Here is an 18,956-nt window from a genome sequence, read left to right as displayed (position 1 = left end):
GTAGGAATCTAGATAGGCTCTAGATTCCACATAAAATTCATGAAAAAAACTAGCATCCATTTCTGCTGGATATAAATTTAAGGGGGGTGCTCAATTTCTTTACCAGATCTTTCAAGTTTTTCTGTCTCAGGCTCAATGCCTCCTATGTATGTGGTCTTGTAACATCTGGCTAACTTCAGAAATATATGTTTCCTTTCAAAAATTACACTTTTGCTCCTTTCTCCAACTACAGTTATACACATAAGATCCTGTTGTCCTAAGAATACAAAATAAAACCAATCAAGACAATTAACATCCACAGCTTGTCACAAAATCAACAGATATTTAAGCCTACATTTTTAATCAAAGTAAGCCTAATTAAACACTTCACAAATGACTTTGCAGCCTGGCACAAAAAAATGCCACATTTTAAAAAGTCCTTAAACATAACGTAAAAGAGAGTTTGCTAACAGATTATCACAAAGATTCTTGTGCGAAAACGCCAAGAGTTCTTATTTACGTTCTGTTCCTTAATTGTTGACAGGGTTTACTGGGTCCCACCATCTCTTTCAATTCCATGACATAATTCGGAGTTAAGATTTTAAACTTGGGAAAATAGGCCCTCCCTGTTGGCTCCTCCCTCTTTTGCAGCTTCCTTAGACAGCTACAGTAGGACCTCCCAAGTCACCACTGGGTTAATGATGTGTTTGGAAGCTTGCTGACAGTGTGAACAGCTTTGTCTTCTCACATATCCCCTGTGTTGATTCACGTGTAAGGTGAAAATATTTGCAAACTCAAACTGTTTGACGTTAAAGCCCAGGAACTCATTTGATTCTGCCTAAAGATAGTTCTGTGGAAATAGAAGTAATGGAGGGAGAAGAAACTTTTCACAAAATGTAGTTTTTATAGCTTTAGAAAATATCAGACTCAATACTGCCCTTCTCATTCAAAACAAATTTCTACTGAAGCTACCTTTCAAATTTGGATATAATGTGTTTAGCTTGGAATTTCCCTAGTCTCCTTACAATGCTTTTATTATGAAAGTACAAAAAATGAAGTTTGAGATTTAATGGCTACTTTACTTGCCCTTCTACTTTTGGTCAGAAGAAAATCTGGAAACAAGAAACATAAGAGAATTCCCTTAACATATATGAGTGTTCTTATTTACCACGTTTTGTTATTAAATATGTATTTGCCATATCCATTAATAAGTATTAGCTTGTATCTAACATTATTACGATTGTTTTTAATTATGACTTCTTATTGTGATTATATATTGGCAAGAATAGTTGTGATGGAAAACTCAAAGAATTGTTCATTAACAGAAATATTAAGAACTTGAAGCTGAGAGTGGCCCATGAAGTTAAGGTGTCTATCCTGATATTGAAGAAAAGTTTAGAACAGCCTCTGACAAAACAGTGCCCTCTAGTGGATACACAAACACCTGGAGTCAAAGCAATTCTCTCACATGGAGTGGGGTCAGGAGTTGGGACTCTGGGGGCATAAAGATGTCTTACTATTACTGCATTAAGAGTAGCAACTAGGGTAATCCCAAAGACAAGAAGGACATGCGTCATTCATACAGTAAGCATATGTTGAGGGCCTACCATGTGCCAATACTGGTGCTAAACACATTGGTTAAAGATGAATAGAAGAGCATCCCTGCCCTCAAGCTCATAGACTAAGATAATCACATTTAAGCAAAGAAAGCATGGAAGAAAGAGAAGTAGAAAGATGGGAAGAGAAGCTAGGTTTTTAAAGGAGGGGGAAAAAATTGAACATTTTCATATTGGCTGTTGTCAAAAAGTGCTAAATCCAACCAACCAAGCATTGAAGTAGTTCTTGAATACCTATGATAGGCCCACCCTCAAAATTAACTGTTAAACCTAGCAGAAGATAAAACTAGATAAACTGTGTTTCCCATAACCCATGAACTTTCTGTATTACTATCATTTAGAAAGAGCCTAAGACCTTGATATCAGCAAGACCAGGGTTCATATAGTTTGATGAATCTTCAGGAGCAAGGGAAGAGGACATTTCAGAGTTCATAATGCTCCCCAAGATGCTCTCCCGTGAGATCATTCCATGCACTCTGACAGAGGTGTATAAGAGTTGTAGTGGCTGGGCATGAGAGGATCAACCTCAAACTTGAGACTGTGCATAATCACTAATTGGAAACACAAAATAACAAATAAAGCACAGATCATTATGTCTTCTTCAGCATTAATGATATTCTATTTTCACCTTGAGTCCTATAAAGCACATCATAGTAATATGTACTTTGATGCAGTATGCACACACATATTTTGTTATATACTATTGAGTCATAGATGCCCATGGTGTTATAATAAAATGAAAGGAATGAAGTTGCTTTGGTGAACAATCAAAAGACACACAGATCCAAGAGAATCAGAAAGAAAATAAGCGACAAATTTAATGGGTAAACGTTTCCTCTATGATCCTCAATAATAAAAGCTTTTATTACACTCTAGCTTGATTAATTATTCCACTTCCCATGTGGCTGCACTGAACTCTATACATATTTTCATCACAATACCTATTACATTGTAATGCACTTTGTTTATATACCTGTCACCTTTTACCAGACAAATTTCTCAAACCTCCTTGAAGCCAGGGACTATGCTATCAGTCATTGTATCCTTACTTTCCTATTATTTCTAGAATAATACCTAGCACAAAATAGTCACTAAATTAATATTTAATGGTTCATTACTATTCAAAATATGTAATATGTTGAAAGGAATATATTATATCATCACCCAGATTTTGCTGGATAGAAGATGATAGGCAGATCAGGGCCCAGATACCACGCTTTTCCCACAGTCTGCAACCTGCAGACCAGGAGACTCCCTCAGGTGCCTACACCAGCAGGGCCCTAGATTTCAAGCACAAAACTGGGCAGCCATTTGGGCAGACACTGAGCTAGCTGCAGGAGTGTTTTTTCATACCCCTGTGGCATCGGGAATGCCAGTGAAAGAACCATTCACTCCCCTGGAAAGGGGGCTGAAGCCAGGGAACCAAGTGGTCTGGCTCAGCAGATCCCACCCCCATGGAGCCCAGCAAGCTAAGATCCACTGGCTTGAATTTCTCGTTGTCAGCACAGCAGTCTGAAGTCCACCTGAGATGCTTGAGCTTGGTTGGGGGAGGGGCGTCCTACCATTACTGAGGCTTGAGTAGGAGGTTTTCCCCTCACAGTGTAAACAAAGCCCCCAGGAAGTTTGAACTGGATGGAGCACACTGCAGCTCGGCAAAACCACTGTAGCCAGACTGCCTCTCTAGATTCCTTCTCTCTGGGCAGGGTATCTCTGAAAGTAAGGCAGCAGCACCAGTCAGGGGCTTATAGATAAAACTCGCATCTCCCTGGGACAGAGCACCAGAGGAAGGGGCGGCTGTGGGTGCAGCTTCAGCAGACTTAAACATTCCTGTCTGCAGGCTCTGAAAAGAGCAGTGGATCTCCCAGCACAGCGCTCAAACTCTGCTAAGGGACAGACTGCCTCCTCAAGCGGGTTCCTCACACCCATGCCTCCTGACTGGGAGACACCTTCCAGCAGAGGTCGACAGACACCTCATACAGGAGAGCTCCAGCTGGCCTCTGGCAGGTGCCCCTCTGGGGAGAAGCTTCCAGAGGAAGGAACAGGCAGCAATCTTTGCTGTTCTGCAGCCTCCGCTAGTGATACCTGGGCAAATGGGTCTGGAGCGGACCTCCAGCAAACTCCAGCAGACCTGCAGAAGAGGGGCCTGACTGTTAGAAGGAAAACTAACAAACAGAAAGGAATACCATCAACATCAACAAAAAGGACATCCACAAAGAAACCCCATCCGAAGATCACCAACATCAAAGACCAAAGGTAGATAAATCCACGAAGATGAGGAAAAAGCAGTGCAAAAAGGCTGCAAATTCCAAAAACCAGAACCCCTCTTCTCCTTCAAAGGATCACAATTCCTCGCCAGCAAGGGAACAAAACTGGATGGAGAATGAGTTTGATGAATTCACAGAAGTAGGCTTCAGAAGGTGGATAACAACAAACTCCTCCAAGCTAAAGAAGCATGTCCTACCCTAATGCAAATAAGCTAAGAACCTTGGGAAAATGTTAGATGAATTGCTAACTAGAATAAACAGTTTAGAGAAGAATATAAATGACCTGTTGGAGCTGAAAAACCAGCACGAGAACTTCATGAGGCATACACAAGTTATCTATAGCTGAATTGATCAAGCAGAAGAAAGGATATCAGAGACTGAAGATCAACTTAATGAGATAAAGTGTGAAGACAAGATTAGAGAAAAAAGAATGAAAAGGATGAACAAAGCCCCCAAGAAATATGGGACTATGTGAAAAGACCAACACTATGTTTGATTGATGTACCTGAAAGTGACAGGGAGAATGAAAACAAATTGGAAAACACTCTTCAGGATATTATCCAGGAGAACTTCCCCAATCTAGCAAGGCAGGCCAACATTCAAATTCAGGAAATACAGAGAACACCACCAAGATACTCCTCGAGAAAAGCAACCCCGAGACACATAATTGTCAGATTCACCAAGGTTGAAATGAAGGAAAAAATGCTAAGGGCGGCCAGAGAGAAAGGCTGGGTTACCCACAAAGGGAAGCTCATCAGACTAAGAGCAGATCTCTCTGCAGAAACCCTACAAGCCAGAAGAGAGTGGGGGCCAATATTCAACATTCTTAAAGAAACGAATTTTCAACCCAGAATTTCATATCCAGCCAAACTAAGCTTCATAAGCAAAGGAGAAATAAAATCCTTTACAGACAAGGAAATGCTGAGAGATTTTGTCACCACGAGGCCTGCCTTACAAGAGTTCCTGAAGGTAGAACTAAATATGGAAAGGAAAAACCAATACTAGCCACTGCAAAAAGATACCAAATTGTAAAGACCATCGACAGATGAAGGAACTGTGTCAATTAATGGGCAAAATAACAAGCTAGCATCAAAATGACAGGATCAAATTCACACATAACAATATTAACCTTAAATCTAAATGAGCTAAATGCCCCAATTAAAAGACACAGACCGGCAAGTTGGATAAAGACTCAAGACCCATTGGTGTGCTGTATCTCACGTGCAAAGACACACATAGCCTCAAAATAAAGGGATGGAGGAAACTTTACCAAGCAAATGGAAAGCAAAAAAAAGCAGGGGTTGCAATCCTAGTCTCTGATAAAAACAGACTTTAAAGCAACAAAGAAGAAAAAGGACAAAGAAGGGCATTACATAATGGTAAAGGGATCAACACAACAAGAAGAGCTAACTATCCTAAATATATATGCACCCAATATAGGAGCACCCAGATTCATAAAGCAAGTTCTTATAGACCTACAAAGAGACGTAGACTCCCATACAATACTACTGGGAGAATTTAACACACCACTGTCAATGTTAGACAGATCACTGAGACAGAAAATTAACAAGGATATTCAGTACTTGAACTCAGCTCCGAAACAAGGGGACCTAATAGACATCTACAGAACTTTTCACCCCAAATCAACAGAATATACATTTTTCTCAGCACCACATCACATTTATTCTAAAATTGACCACATCATTGAAATTAAAACACTCCTCCACAAATGAAAAGAACAGAAATCATAACAAACAGTCTCTCACACCACAGTGCAATCAAATTAGAAATCAGGATTAAGAAACTCACTCAAAACTGCACAACTATATAGAAACTGGACAACCTGCTCCTGAATGACTACTGGGTAAATAACGAAGTTAAGGCAGAAATAAAGAAGTTCTTTGAAAGCAATGAGAACAGAGACACAATGTACCAGAATCTCCAGGACACAGCTAAAGCAGTGTTAAGAGGGAAATTTATAGCACTAAATGCCCACAGGAGAAAGCGGAAAAGATCTAAAATTGACACCCTAACATCATAATTAAAATAACTAGACAAGCAAGAGCAAACAAATTCAAAAGCTAGCAGAAGACAAGAAATAACTAAGATCACAGCAGAAATAAAGGAGATAGAGACATGAGAAACCCTCCAAAAAATCAATAAATCCAGGAGCTGTTTTTCTGAAAAGATTTACAAAATAGACCACTAGCCAGATTAATAAAGAAGAAAAGAGAGAGGAATCAAATAGACACAATAAAAAATGATAAAGGGGATATCACCACTGATCCCGCAGAAATGCAAACTACCATCAGAGAATACTATAAACACCTCTACACAAATAAACTAGAAAATCTAGAAGAAATGGATAAATTCCTGCATGCAAACACCCTACCAAGACTAAACCAGGAAGAAGTCAAATCCCTGAATAGAACAATAACAAGTTCTTAAATTGAGGCAGTAATTAATAGCCTACCACAAAAAAAAAAAAAAAAAAAAAAAAAAGAGCAGGACCAGATGGATTCACTGTTGAATTCTACCAGAGGTACAAGGAGTAGCTGGTACCATTCCTTCTGAAACCATTCCAAGCAATAGAAAAGGAGAGACTTTCCCTAACTCATTTTATGAGGCCACCATCATCCTGATACCAAAACCTGGCAGAGACACAAGAAAAAAAGAAAATTTCAGGCCAATATCCCTGATGAACATAGATGCGAAAATCCTTAATAAAATACTGGCAAACCGAACCCAGGAGCACATCAAAAAGCTTATCCACCACTATCATGTTGGCTTCATCCCGGGAATGCAAGGCTGGTTCAACGTATGCAAATCAATAAACGTAATCCATCACATAAACAGAACCAATGACAAAAAACACATGATTATCTCAATAGATACAGAAAAGGCCTTCAACAAAATTCAGTGCCCCTTCATGCTAAAAACTCTCAATAAACTAGGTATTGATGGAATGTATCTCAAAATAATAAGAGCTTTTTATGACAAACCCACAGCCAATATCATACTGAATGGGCAAAAGCTGGAAGCATTCCCTTTGAAAACCAACACAAGACAAGGATGCTCTCTCTCTCCACTCCTATTCAACATAGTATTGGAAGTTCTGGCCGGGGGAATCAGGCAAGAGAAAGAAACAAAGGGTATTCAAATAGGAAGAGAGGAAGTCAAATGGTCTCTGTTTGCAGATGACATGATTGTATATTTAGAAAACCAATCATCTCAGCCCAAAATCACCTTAAGCTGATAAGCAACTTCAGCAAAGTCTCAGGATACAAAATCAATGTGCAAAAATCAGAAACACTCTTATACACCAATAACAGACAAACACAGAGCCAAATCATGAGTGAACTCCCATTCACAATTGCTACTAAGAGAATAAAATACCTAGGAATACAACTTACAAGGGAAGTGAAGGACCTCTTCAAGGAGAACTACAAACCACTGCTCAAGGAAATAAGAGAGGACACAGATGAAAAAACATTCCATGCTCACGGACAGGAAGAATAATTATCATGAAAATGGCCATACTGCCCAAAGTAATTTATAGATCCAATGCTATTCCCATCCAACTACCATTGACTTTCTTCACAGAATTAGAAAAAAACCTACTTTAAATTTCATATGGAACAAAAAAGAGCCCATACAGCCAAGACAATCCTAAGCAAAAAGAGCAAAGCTGGAGGCATCACGCTACCTGACTTCAAACTACAAGGCTACAGTAACCAAAACAGCATGGTACTGGTACCAAAGCAGATATATAGACCAATGGAAAAGAACAGAGGCCTCAGAAATAACGCCACACATTTACAACCATCTGATCTTTGACAAACCTTACAAAAACAAGCAACGGGGAAAGGATTTCCTATTTAATAAATGGTGTTGGGAAAACTGGCTAGCCATGTGCAGTAAACTGAAACTGGACCCCTTCCTTACACCTTATACAAAAATTAACTCAAGATGGATCAAAGATTTAAATGTAAGACCTAAAAACATAAAAACCCTAGAAGAAAACCTAGGCAATACCATTCAGGACATAGGCATGGGTAAAGACTTCATAACTAAAACACCAAAAGCAATGGCAACAAAAGCCAAAATTGACAAATGGAATCTAATTAAACTAAAAAGCTTCTGCACAGCAAAAGAAACTATCATCAGAGTGAACAGGCAACCTACAGAATGGGGAAAACTTTTGCAATCTATCCATCTGACAAAGGGCTAATATCCAGAATCTACAAAGAACTTAAACAAATTTACAAGAAAAAAACAAACAACCCCATCAAAAAGGTGGGTGAAGGATATGAACAGACACTTCTCAAGAGAAAACATTTATGCGGCCAACAAACATATGAAAAAAAGCTCATCACTGGTCATTAGAGAAATGCAAATCAAAACCACAATGAGATACCATCTCACGCCAGTTAGTATGGCAATCGTTAAAAAGTCAGGAAACAACAGATGCTGAAGAGGATGTGGAGAAATAGGAAGGCTTTTACACCGTTGGTGGGAGCGTAAATTAGTTCAACTGTTGTGGAAGACAGTGTGGCTATTTCTCAAGGATCTAAAACTGGAAATACCATTTGACCCGGCAATCCCATTACTGGGTATACATCCAAAGGATTATCAATCATTCTACTATAAAGACACATGCACACGTATGTTTACTGCAGCACTATTCACAATAGCAAAGACTTGGAACCAACCCCAATGCCTATCAATGTTAGACTGGATAAAGAAAATGTGGCACACATACACCATGGAATACTATGCAGCCCTAAAAAAGAATGAGTTCATATCCTTTGCAGGGACATGGATGAAGCTGGAAACCATCATTCTCTGTAAACTAACATAGGAACAGAAAACCAAATACCGCATGTTCTCAATCAGTGGGAGTTGAACAACAAGAACATATGCTTACAGGGAGGGGAATATTATACACTGTGACCTGTCAGGGGTGGGAGGCAAGGGAAGGGACAGCATTAGGAGAAATACTAAATGTAGATTATGGGTTGATGGATGCAGCAAACCACCATGGCACATGCATACCTATGTAACAAACCTGCATGTTCTGCACATGTATCCCAGAACTTAAAGTACAATAATAAAAAAAGAAAATAGACAGTTTACATATAAAAACTCTAAATATAAAATTAACAAATAGAAAAATTATAGCCCTACTAACTGATCAAAAGACCTTTAAAAATACCATTAAAATTTACTGAATACACAAAAATAAGAAAACCCAATGTTGGTAGGACCATGGGGAACCTGGCATATATAGGATGTACATTTACTATGAAAATATGGGCCAACATTGGAGAAAATAATACAGACAGGCATTATTCAGACCCCTGACCTAGGAATTTTATTTGGTAAAATTATACCACAACAGAAGACTACAGAAAAGAAAAAGAAAAATGTATACAAGGTGTTCTCAATACACCTGAAGGTAATGAGAAAAGGAAAATAAAAATAAAGGAAGAAAGGACAGAAGGACACAAGAAAGGAAGAAAAGTAAGAAATAAATTTTCAAATTAAAAAATTGAGAGGAAGGAAGGAAGACAGCAAGGAAGGGAAGAGAAGGGAGGTAAAGAAAGAAAAATTGAAATAAGATAAATGTTCAAGAATAAGGAAATAGATAAGTAAACTGGCATAGCAACATGCAGAGACAATATATAATTAATTAAAAGAAATACATATATTGGACCAATGCATGGAGGATATATACTCATATATATATGTGTGTGTGTGTGTCTGTGTGTCTGTATGTGTGTGTGTCTGTGTGTGTGTTTGTGTGTGTGTGTCTGTGTGTCTGTATGTGTCTGTGTGTGTGTTTGTATGTGTGTGTCTGTATGTGTGTGTGTATGTGTGTATGTCCGTGTGTCTGTGTGTGTGTCTGTGTGTATGTGTGTGTCTGTGTTTGTGTGTGTATGTGTGTATGTCTGTCTGTGTGTCTGTGTGTGTGTGTCTGTGTGTGTGTCTGTGTGTATGTCTGTGTGTCTGTGTGTGTGTCTGTGTGTGTGTGTGTATTGGGCATGATGGGTCAAGCACTATGCTAGGCTTCTGCTACATTTAATCTTCACAACCGCTCTGCCTTGGCAGATTATTTTGTACCAAGACTCACAGTTTAAATTTGCCCAAATAAACTATCTTTAAAAAAATCAGATATTCACTAAATAGCACTGTAAAAATACACTTTATATATCAAAAGATAATTTTTAGTGATACAAACACTTAGAATACAACAGTCATTTTAAGATTTCATCTACTAAAAATGATGAAAATTAATTACAGCTTCTAATTCGGCTGCAGTCTTGTCCAGAGTTTTTTTTTTTTGTGGGGGGGAGGGTGGGTGGGGGTGAGGGTGGGTGGGGGTGAGAGGGAGAACTGGAACATGGGACCACTATTTTAAAAAGAATGAGTTTGATGAAAAAAATATTTCTACCCTCCTAATAAATTTATAGGGTTTTTTGGGGGGTGGGTGGGTGGGATGTTGCAAGACCTTGGCCTTCGTTTCTAAAAGTCTTCTGGTTTCTACCAACAGAGAGAAGCTCCAAACTGTCTCCATTAACCTCTGATCATAGCATGAGGTGAAGGGGAATCAGGCAAACTGAGAATATTTAAATATTCTCTCTGCATAAAAGCTGTTTAGCTGCTGGAATCATTTCCTCTTGCTGTCCCTGAGCTAAAGAAGTAGATCGATCAGCAGGGGAGGTGAACAGATGCAGCTGGACAGGAAGAGAGGCTTAGAGGAATCACATTTGAGCAGCCATGGGGGATGAGACACGGAAGAGGAGAGTTCACAGAAGCAGCTGGAAGGACGGAGCAACAGAGGAAAGGGGCTCAGCAAGGAGAAAGCAAGAGACAAGATGTGCTCAGAGAAGCTCACAGCTTGCAATACTCCCTAAATGTCTGCACAGAATGAGGAAGACACTTATTCCCAAGGGGGACTGTCATTCCCCCTTTTCCATTACAGCCTGCAGAAAAACTGAACACACATTTCAATCTTCCATTTGCCCTTTTTGGACATCCTGGCCTCTGTGATCAAGGCCCACCCTAGATACATAACCCTGCTGGCAAGTCTCCTATTGTATTCCCATTTCCCAAAGGGTAAGGTCATTCATCTATATTAGGCATTGACCAGGAAAAATGTCAGGGAATGCTCAGCATTCTTCTTCTCTATAAGCATCAGGGACTCACTTTCTTCTCTCCTATCCCACACAGGTGAATGCTACATCCAAATGACCAAGAGTCAGAATTCTTGAAAGAAGAGAATTTCTGACAAATAGTGAGATGAAAACACACTGAGTGAATAAGGGTTGAATAACAAATTAACACTCCTCAGAAAGCCTTTCAACAAAAACCAGCCATCTGGAAAAAGCTGAAAGCTCTGTATTTTTGGAAGCCACTGTTTACAGAACATATTAAACTTCTTTATTATTAATGTTACAAATAAGCAGAGAACAAAAACACTCACACCTTATAGATAGCCTCATTATATCCCTGAAGATCATCCTGGAAATTAAGATAATGATAGTATTTTGCATTAATATGGGCCTCTATAGTGTACAGGCAATTAATACATGGTTTATTTTAATTATCTTCCTTAATTTTAAAGGTGAGATTTGAAGGAGTGTATATCATTTAAATTTCATTGTCAGAGGTACAGGATATTCTTTAGAACAATTATTGCCTGTACATACATGTGCATTTAAAAATCATCACTCACCATTACCTAGTCTTATCTTGAATCTATAGCTCTTCTAATGCCTGAAAGTCCCTTCAGCACCTAGGACAGTGCCTCATTTTCATCATCACGTAACTATCTGAAGAAATAAACAGTATCATATTGAAGGACAGGACTCTGCTGCAGAACTCTACATATTTCAGGAGATGGAAAAAAAAAGCTGGCCTTCAAGATATAGGCACAAAGTAAAATCATCTTTTTAGACATCATTAAGTAGCAAACTATTATGCCAGTTTATTTATTTTAATTACAGAAATTTTTGGTAGCCTCATCTCAAGTAATGCTAACATAAAAGGCACATATCCAAACAGAAATACAAGTTAATTTTCAGGGAACCATTCCCCAATGAGTTTTATACGAATAGGCCATTACTTTCCCTTTTCTTCCCTGTGGACCAAGGTTACCAACATTGTTCCCTTTTACAAATAGCATATTAAAAAAAAAAAAAAGAAGAAGAAGATGAGGGGAGGACACCAGAGAAGGAATTAATATTCATTAAGCCTTTAAAATGTGCCTGATAAAAAAACATTGGCACTTTAAAAAAACATTATCTTAATATTTATAATAACTCTAAGAAATAGGTATTCTTGTCTAGATGAAGAAACTAAAGCTCAGAGATTTTAAGAAACTGATCCAAGAGGTCCAGAAGATCTAAGTGCTTCTATTAACCAGGCTCCTAATTATGAGTAAATTTGTGTGCTTAAGTATTCACTAAGTTTCTCTCTCTCTCTCTCTTCCCCCGCATATACACACAGAAAGACACAGAAACACAGTTACAATGAGAACTACAATAAAATATGGAATGCTGAGAGCAACACACAATGTTTTCTGGATAGCAGAGATAAATATAAAATCATAGAAATATTACATCCTCTCACGGAAATCAGGATCAGAAACTGTCAGATGAGAAGTCTTGATGGTCATCTTTAGACAGAATGATTAAAATGTAAATCTATTAGGTTTTTAGGTGAGATGGGACTTTGTAGGTAGATTTTAGTCTGTTCACTGCACAGCACTCCAAAATTCATTTTCCTGATTTCTCCAAGCAGTTACTAAATCCTGCCCTTGTACTACCCCAGAATTTTTATTAAATGTCTACATAGGTTTTGCCTTGTTTTAATACACGGAACCTCTCCCAGAAGTTCTAAACCTGTAGCTCACAGCCCCTTCCCTCAAAACAAAATTGCAAATGTTGTGCCTTTGTGCATTTTTCTGCAATGGTGTTTTATAACTTGCCCAGATTTTTCACTGCTCTAAGCTATAAGGTCAATCTCCATTATCTCCTCCGGGTAGCACAGTGCTTGACCCTCAATAAACGTCTGAGCAATAAATGAATAAATGGCATTTGATGAGACTCTGAAAGAAAATGTGCAGTCCTCTCTGTGCTCTTTGGCCTCCTAGAGTTCTGTAAAATTTAAATAGTGGCCGGGCGCGGTGGTTCACGCCTGTAATCCCAACACTTTGGGAGGCTGAGCGGGGCGGATCAGGAGGTCAGGAGATGGAGACCATCCTGGCTAATATGGTGAAGCCCCGTCTCTACTAAAAATACAAAAAATTAGCCGGGCTTGGTGTCGGGCTCCTGTAGTCCCAGCTACTCGGGAGGCTGAGGCAGGAGAATGGCGTGACCCCGGGAGGCGGAGCTTGCAGTGAGCCGAGATCGCGGCACTGCACTCCAGCCTGGGCGACAGAAGACTCCGTCTCAAAAAAAAAAAAAAAAAAAAAAAAAAAAAAAAAAAAAAAAAAATTAAATAGTTCTGTTTTAGCAGTGCTTCAGCATTATGTTGAGCACATGAAGTCTGGAGTCTTCTGCCTAGGTTCCTGTCTGGGCTCCACCACTTATTAACTGTTTGACTTTAGCCAAGCTATTTGGCTCTCTAAGCCTCAGTTTCTTCATCTCTGAAATGGGGCTTATGATAAGATTTGCTTAATGTATCTGATGTAATTAGGTAATGAAAAAATATGTTAAAAGTGCCTGGCACATGCTAGCAGACACCCAGCGACTGTTAATGTGAGGATGGCATTGAATTTGCTGGTGGTGACTACAATCCCAGAACTCTGCTAATTACTCTTCTGCATATCTGGGACATAAATTCAGATAACATTAAAACCATAGTAGAGCAAAGCCTATTTCCATTTTCTTAACATGTAATTTATTGAGCACCTACAATAGCCTGGCCTAATAAGTGGCATAAGATGAAATTCATACATACACAGAAATAGAAACAGAAAATTAAAAATTAAAATATCATATTTGAACTTTTAAGGGATTGTGGCTAAGAAGTTTCTCTTAGTGCTAGGTTTCTTCTCAGTATTTCCTTTAACCACCCCAAGTCACTACGACAGATAATGTCGGTTTTACTGAAATGTCTCTGACAAGGATGGAGAAGTAGGGAGATGTTTTCACAGATGGCTCAGGCCTGTGCATTCTTTTTTCCAGTGGTGTCCTTCCTGCAGCAAAAGGCTCAAACCTGTCCTGGAAAATTTTGACTGGCTTCCTTTGAGAAGGGAGTGTTTTTGGTTCACTGGACTTTGGAATATTTTTACTGCTATATGCTCCCCCCAATTCCTCTATCAGTTTTAATTCTGAAATATTTTGGAGCAATTGTGCTAGCAAAGTATATTAAGTATATTAACAGTAAATAAATATTCTGACCTGTTTAAACAACTTGATGACTGGTGATTATTGGGAGAATAATGTACCAAAAATCTTTCAGCTGAATTTTATGTTTTATTAAGTAATATTAGTAAAGGATTTTAACATGATGATATATGCCTGGCTGGAAGCATACTTGTATGTAATTGTGTGCGCACAGTAAGTCTACATGAATTTATACAAATCTATGCTGAAAGTGGTATACGCTGGATTCTAACAAATCAAGACGCTCATTTAACACAATACATTTAAAGACAAAAAGTGCAGTTATTATTCCAAAGAAACTCTTGTATTAAAGAATCAGAAAGCCTCAGATTCATCATAACTAACAAGACTTGAATGAAGTGCGTTCTGTTGCTGCATTTCTCATTCTAACAGCCTCTCCTCACTGAGTTCTGGCTGGTGCATCAGGCCTTTCTGCAGCGGGATAATAACTGATGGCAGGCTGACACAGAGCCCAAGGAGAGCTCCATCAGGAGGTCTCCTGGGCTTAGGGATCAGTGTGCTTAAAATATTAGGATTTGATAGAGTTAACACTTGCCCTTGAGCAGATGGTTTTGAACATTCTGTCAACACTGCCAGTGATTACTGCAAACAGATTCTTCGTCCCAGAGGGACGGGAGTGAAGTGCTTTCTAGTTCCCCAGTCTCATCTAAGAGGTGTAAAACGTGTCATTTCCAGGGTCTTCTCTCAGCCATGAGAAGTGCAAACAGTTCCCACACCACGCAGCCAGAGAGCCATAACTCAATCAAGAGCCTTTTCCCTGGGTCGGAGAGGAAATACAGACCTGGCAGAGCTTAAACTTAACTTAAAATTTTCTATTTTGTGCCACAGGAATACTTTGGGTCACTGGAATACTTTGTCACTGAATTTCTTTTTACAGCCTGCCAGAATGAAGATTAGCAGTAATTAGACCTCACAACGAGTGTAAGAGGTGTGAAAATGGGGAAGATTTTGTGGAAACAAGTTGACTTCAAAGTTTCCAAAGTAGGAATTAACACACCTGCCGGTGTTTATTTTGAACTTTGGCAAAGTCATTTTGGGGAGAAATGTCTCTGCAAATGAAGAGCATACATAACCCACTCCTTTTGAGTGAAATTGGTTCTAAGAATTAAGAAATGAAACAATCAATGATAGGAAATTATGGAAAGCAACTTGCAACATTCTCATTCTACGGTAGAACAAACCAGTAACACCAGAGAAGGCATAGCAACTGCAGCATCATTCAGTAAGGCCTGCTCTCTGCATAGCGCTGCATTTTGAGGAATGCCATTAGCCAAACGAAATTTCCTGTACCCCAAAATAAGAGTTCAGAAGACAGAGCCTATATTCATAGAAGCTTTGCTGTAGAAGAAGCTGACAGAAAACCTCTTACCCACAATGATTAGGACTTCATTACTAGAAAATAATGTGCAAGATAAACACCTCCATCTCCAACCTTGGAAAATGGTTATTTTAGGTGCTGTTTGCCTGGTCCTGCCTGTCAGCTGATCTCCACTGAGTGAACCTGAGCTGCTTCTCACCGTTACTTCTGAGAGGAAATGCTTTGCAGGACAAACAAGCCTGCCAATTCCAACATGCAGAGGGGCTTTTTAAAAAAAAAGAAAAGAAGAGTGAAGTGTGTGAGAGGCAAAGCTTAAAGATGTGCAGATCTAGACCTCGGCTCTCATGCTAAAGGTTTATAGCCTCTCCTTCATTATATCGTCTTGCTGTGATGCTCCGAACACCTGTGCTATTAAATTTTTTTCTTAGATTTTTTTAATAAGAAAAAATTAACAAAGTAAAATTTGTTGACAGTGTTCACAGTCAATGCAGTGGGTGTTCCACCTATGCGCTGTCACATTTTTCATGTTCATTTCTGCAGGTGCTAAACACATGCTGACAACAACATATGTTACCAATCTTAAGTGTTTTTTTTTTTTAAACTGGTAATTAAGGAGTGCACACAGCTTGAAAAAAAATAATACAGGTGAAAGCTGCCTCTGCCCAAAGAGTTCTTATTTATTTTTCTTCTGCCATTTAGGTAGTTTTAAATGCAGCATATACAAAAAAGTAAGCTCTCAAAATTATTATCTATGTAAATAGCAGTCATAAAACAAATTTGTAACTTAATGCTAAAAACACTTGAGCTTACTTGCTCCCTCAGAAAACCCCGTGTATTCCTTCCTCTTTTTTTGTTTTGTTTTGTTTTTTGTTTTTTATTTTTTTCTTGGCTCTTTGTTGTTTTTCTTGCTCCTTTTATTCATGCATTTGGGCTTTCTGGAAAATCATACAAACCCTCCAAAAAGTATTTATTATGCTATACAAACCTCAAAGTTGTAGAAACATTCTCTAAGTAGAATTCTTTCATACTTTCGTTACTTTCTGACTGTGTACAAGATCACTACTGCATAGTTAAATAATTAGCAAGAAATCATTGTAATTTTATCCCTATGAATTGCAGAGACAATTTCTTTTTATCAGCCATTAGGGGACTGTATAACAGCTTCTACATTCTTCCTCTAGGGACCAATGATGGGGTGATTGATGATGTTTTCAAAATGGGCAAGACTCAATTCTCTGACAGCTGGTAAGAAAGAGTTTTGAAGTGTTCTCCAAATGTGACGAAATATCAAAATCAGCTGGGCACTCAATCTTCCTACCTTTGATCCTCTCCCCACCCCTAACTGCAGGCAATCGGCCAAGGTTAGTCCATCCTCAGAGCCCTTGCTTCTCCTTACCCAAGACCTTCACATAAACAAGCTGCAGCTGGGGTGGTTCCTCTTTGGAAGCGCTTTCTTGAACACCCTGTGCGATGCTGCTTCACCCCAGAACTCAGACACTTGGCCGTGCTTCGTGGACCTTGAGGTGATTGTCGCTATTGTAAGTTATTGTTTGCTTCTCCGACTAAAATGTAAGCCCCATAAGATAAAGGACTCCTTATCTACTTTGTTCACATCTAGCATGGAACCTGCACAAAGTAGATGTTTAATCAATATTTGTTGAATAAATTATAAGTCACTTACAGATACATATATGTAAGGCTGTTTTCCCTGGGCATTATGATTCAGTAGGTCACAGGGGAAGCCAAAAATCTCTAGTAAAAGCACTTCAGGTAGATGAGATGATCAGAAAAATTTAAGAAACACTTTCTTATGTGCCTTGCTACCCAGCATGGTCCATGAACTGGCAGCATCAGCATTGTCAGGGAGCTTGTGAGAAATGTGGACCCCCAGGCTCAGCCCCAGACCCACTGAATTAGAACCTACATTAGCAAGATCTCTGGGTGATCTGTACACTAATTAATGTTTGAGAAGCACTGCACAGCCACATGTATTTCCAGACCAAGTCTCTCTTGCCAATGAGATACATAAATGGAGGCATCGCCAGGACTCTCTGGCAAAGACCCTCACCTAGGCCTGGCAGCAGAAATGGGAGCTTTGCAATGGAAATTATCAGCTCCATACCTCCAAAAATGAATATTTAACTTCCACACCAGCAATTCTCATAGTGTGATCCCCAAGCTAGCAGCATCAGTATCACTTGGAAACTTACTGGAAATACAAATTCTTGGGCCTCACCTCAAACCTACTGAATTAGAAACCCTGAGGGTGGGACCCAACAATTAGCCTTTTTTTTTTTTTCTTTTTGAGGCAGAGTCTTGCTCTGTCGCCCAGGCTGGAGTGCAGTGCCGCGATCTCGGCTCACTACAAGCTCCACCTCCAGGGTTCACACCATTCTCCTCCTCAGCCTCCTGAGTAGCTGGGATTACAGGCGCCCGCCACACCGCTGGGCTAATTTTTTGAATTTTTAGTAGAGACAGGGTTTCACCATGTTAGCCAGGATGGTCTTGATCTCCTGACCTCATAATCCACCCACCTTGGCCTCCCAAAGTGCTGGGATTACAGGCGTGAGCCACCGCGCCCGGCCCAATTTGCCTTTTAACTGGCTCTCCACGTGAGATTCTGATTTTTACTAAAGTTTGGGAAACACTGTTTTAGACCAGAGTGTGTTAAAATCACTGCGGGGTTGGGGAGAGGGCATGGGGGGATGAGTTTCAGAAATCTCAATGCTTAGGCCACACCCCAGCTCAATTAAATAAGAATTTCTGGGAGTGGCAGCCAGTTTTCAGTGAACTAAATCTTTTAATTTGATTCTGATGGCAGTTGAGACTGGGAACCACAGTTCTATACCACAACCAGATCTATCTGGCCGCTTGGCATTAGTTAGTCACCAGAAGAACTTGGAAGCAAATTAGATTCAGACAGTGGTTCTCAAACTGCAGCATGCATGAGAATCTCACCTGCAGGTGTTATTAAAACACAGACTGGCAAGTCCTACCCCTAGAGTTTGAGTTAGCAGGTCTGGGGTGGGGCAGACAGTCTACGTTTCTAACAACTTCCCAGGTGATGCTGATGCTGCTGGTCCAGAGAAGATACTCCAAGAGCCACTGCTCTGCAGTAATCAGTCTCAAGGATAGTTCAGAGATACTCAGTTTAAAGCAGAGACAAGTTTATTTTGCTAAATTCTGGAAAGGCATAAACACAGAAGGCACATTTGTGCTGGATCTGGGTCAGTTTTTATTATTTTATTCCCCAGGTGGCAGCCTCAGCACAGATTTAAAAACTACATTCTGATGTCTCCCCCATAGCCTGAAGGCTCATTCTCATTGATCCTCCCTCATCCTCACTCTACAACACCCAAGTTTG

Source organism: Pan troglodytes, chromosome 2 (assembly GCF_028858775.2).
Source record: "Pan troglodytes isolate AG18354 chromosome 2, NHGRI_mPanTro3-v2.0_pri, whole genome shotgun sequence".
NCBI lineage: Eukaryota > Metazoa > Chordata > Mammalia > Primates > Hominidae > Pan > Pan troglodytes.
The sequence above is the reverse complement of the archived record's forward strand: the minus strand, read 5'-3'. Positions refer to the sequence as shown.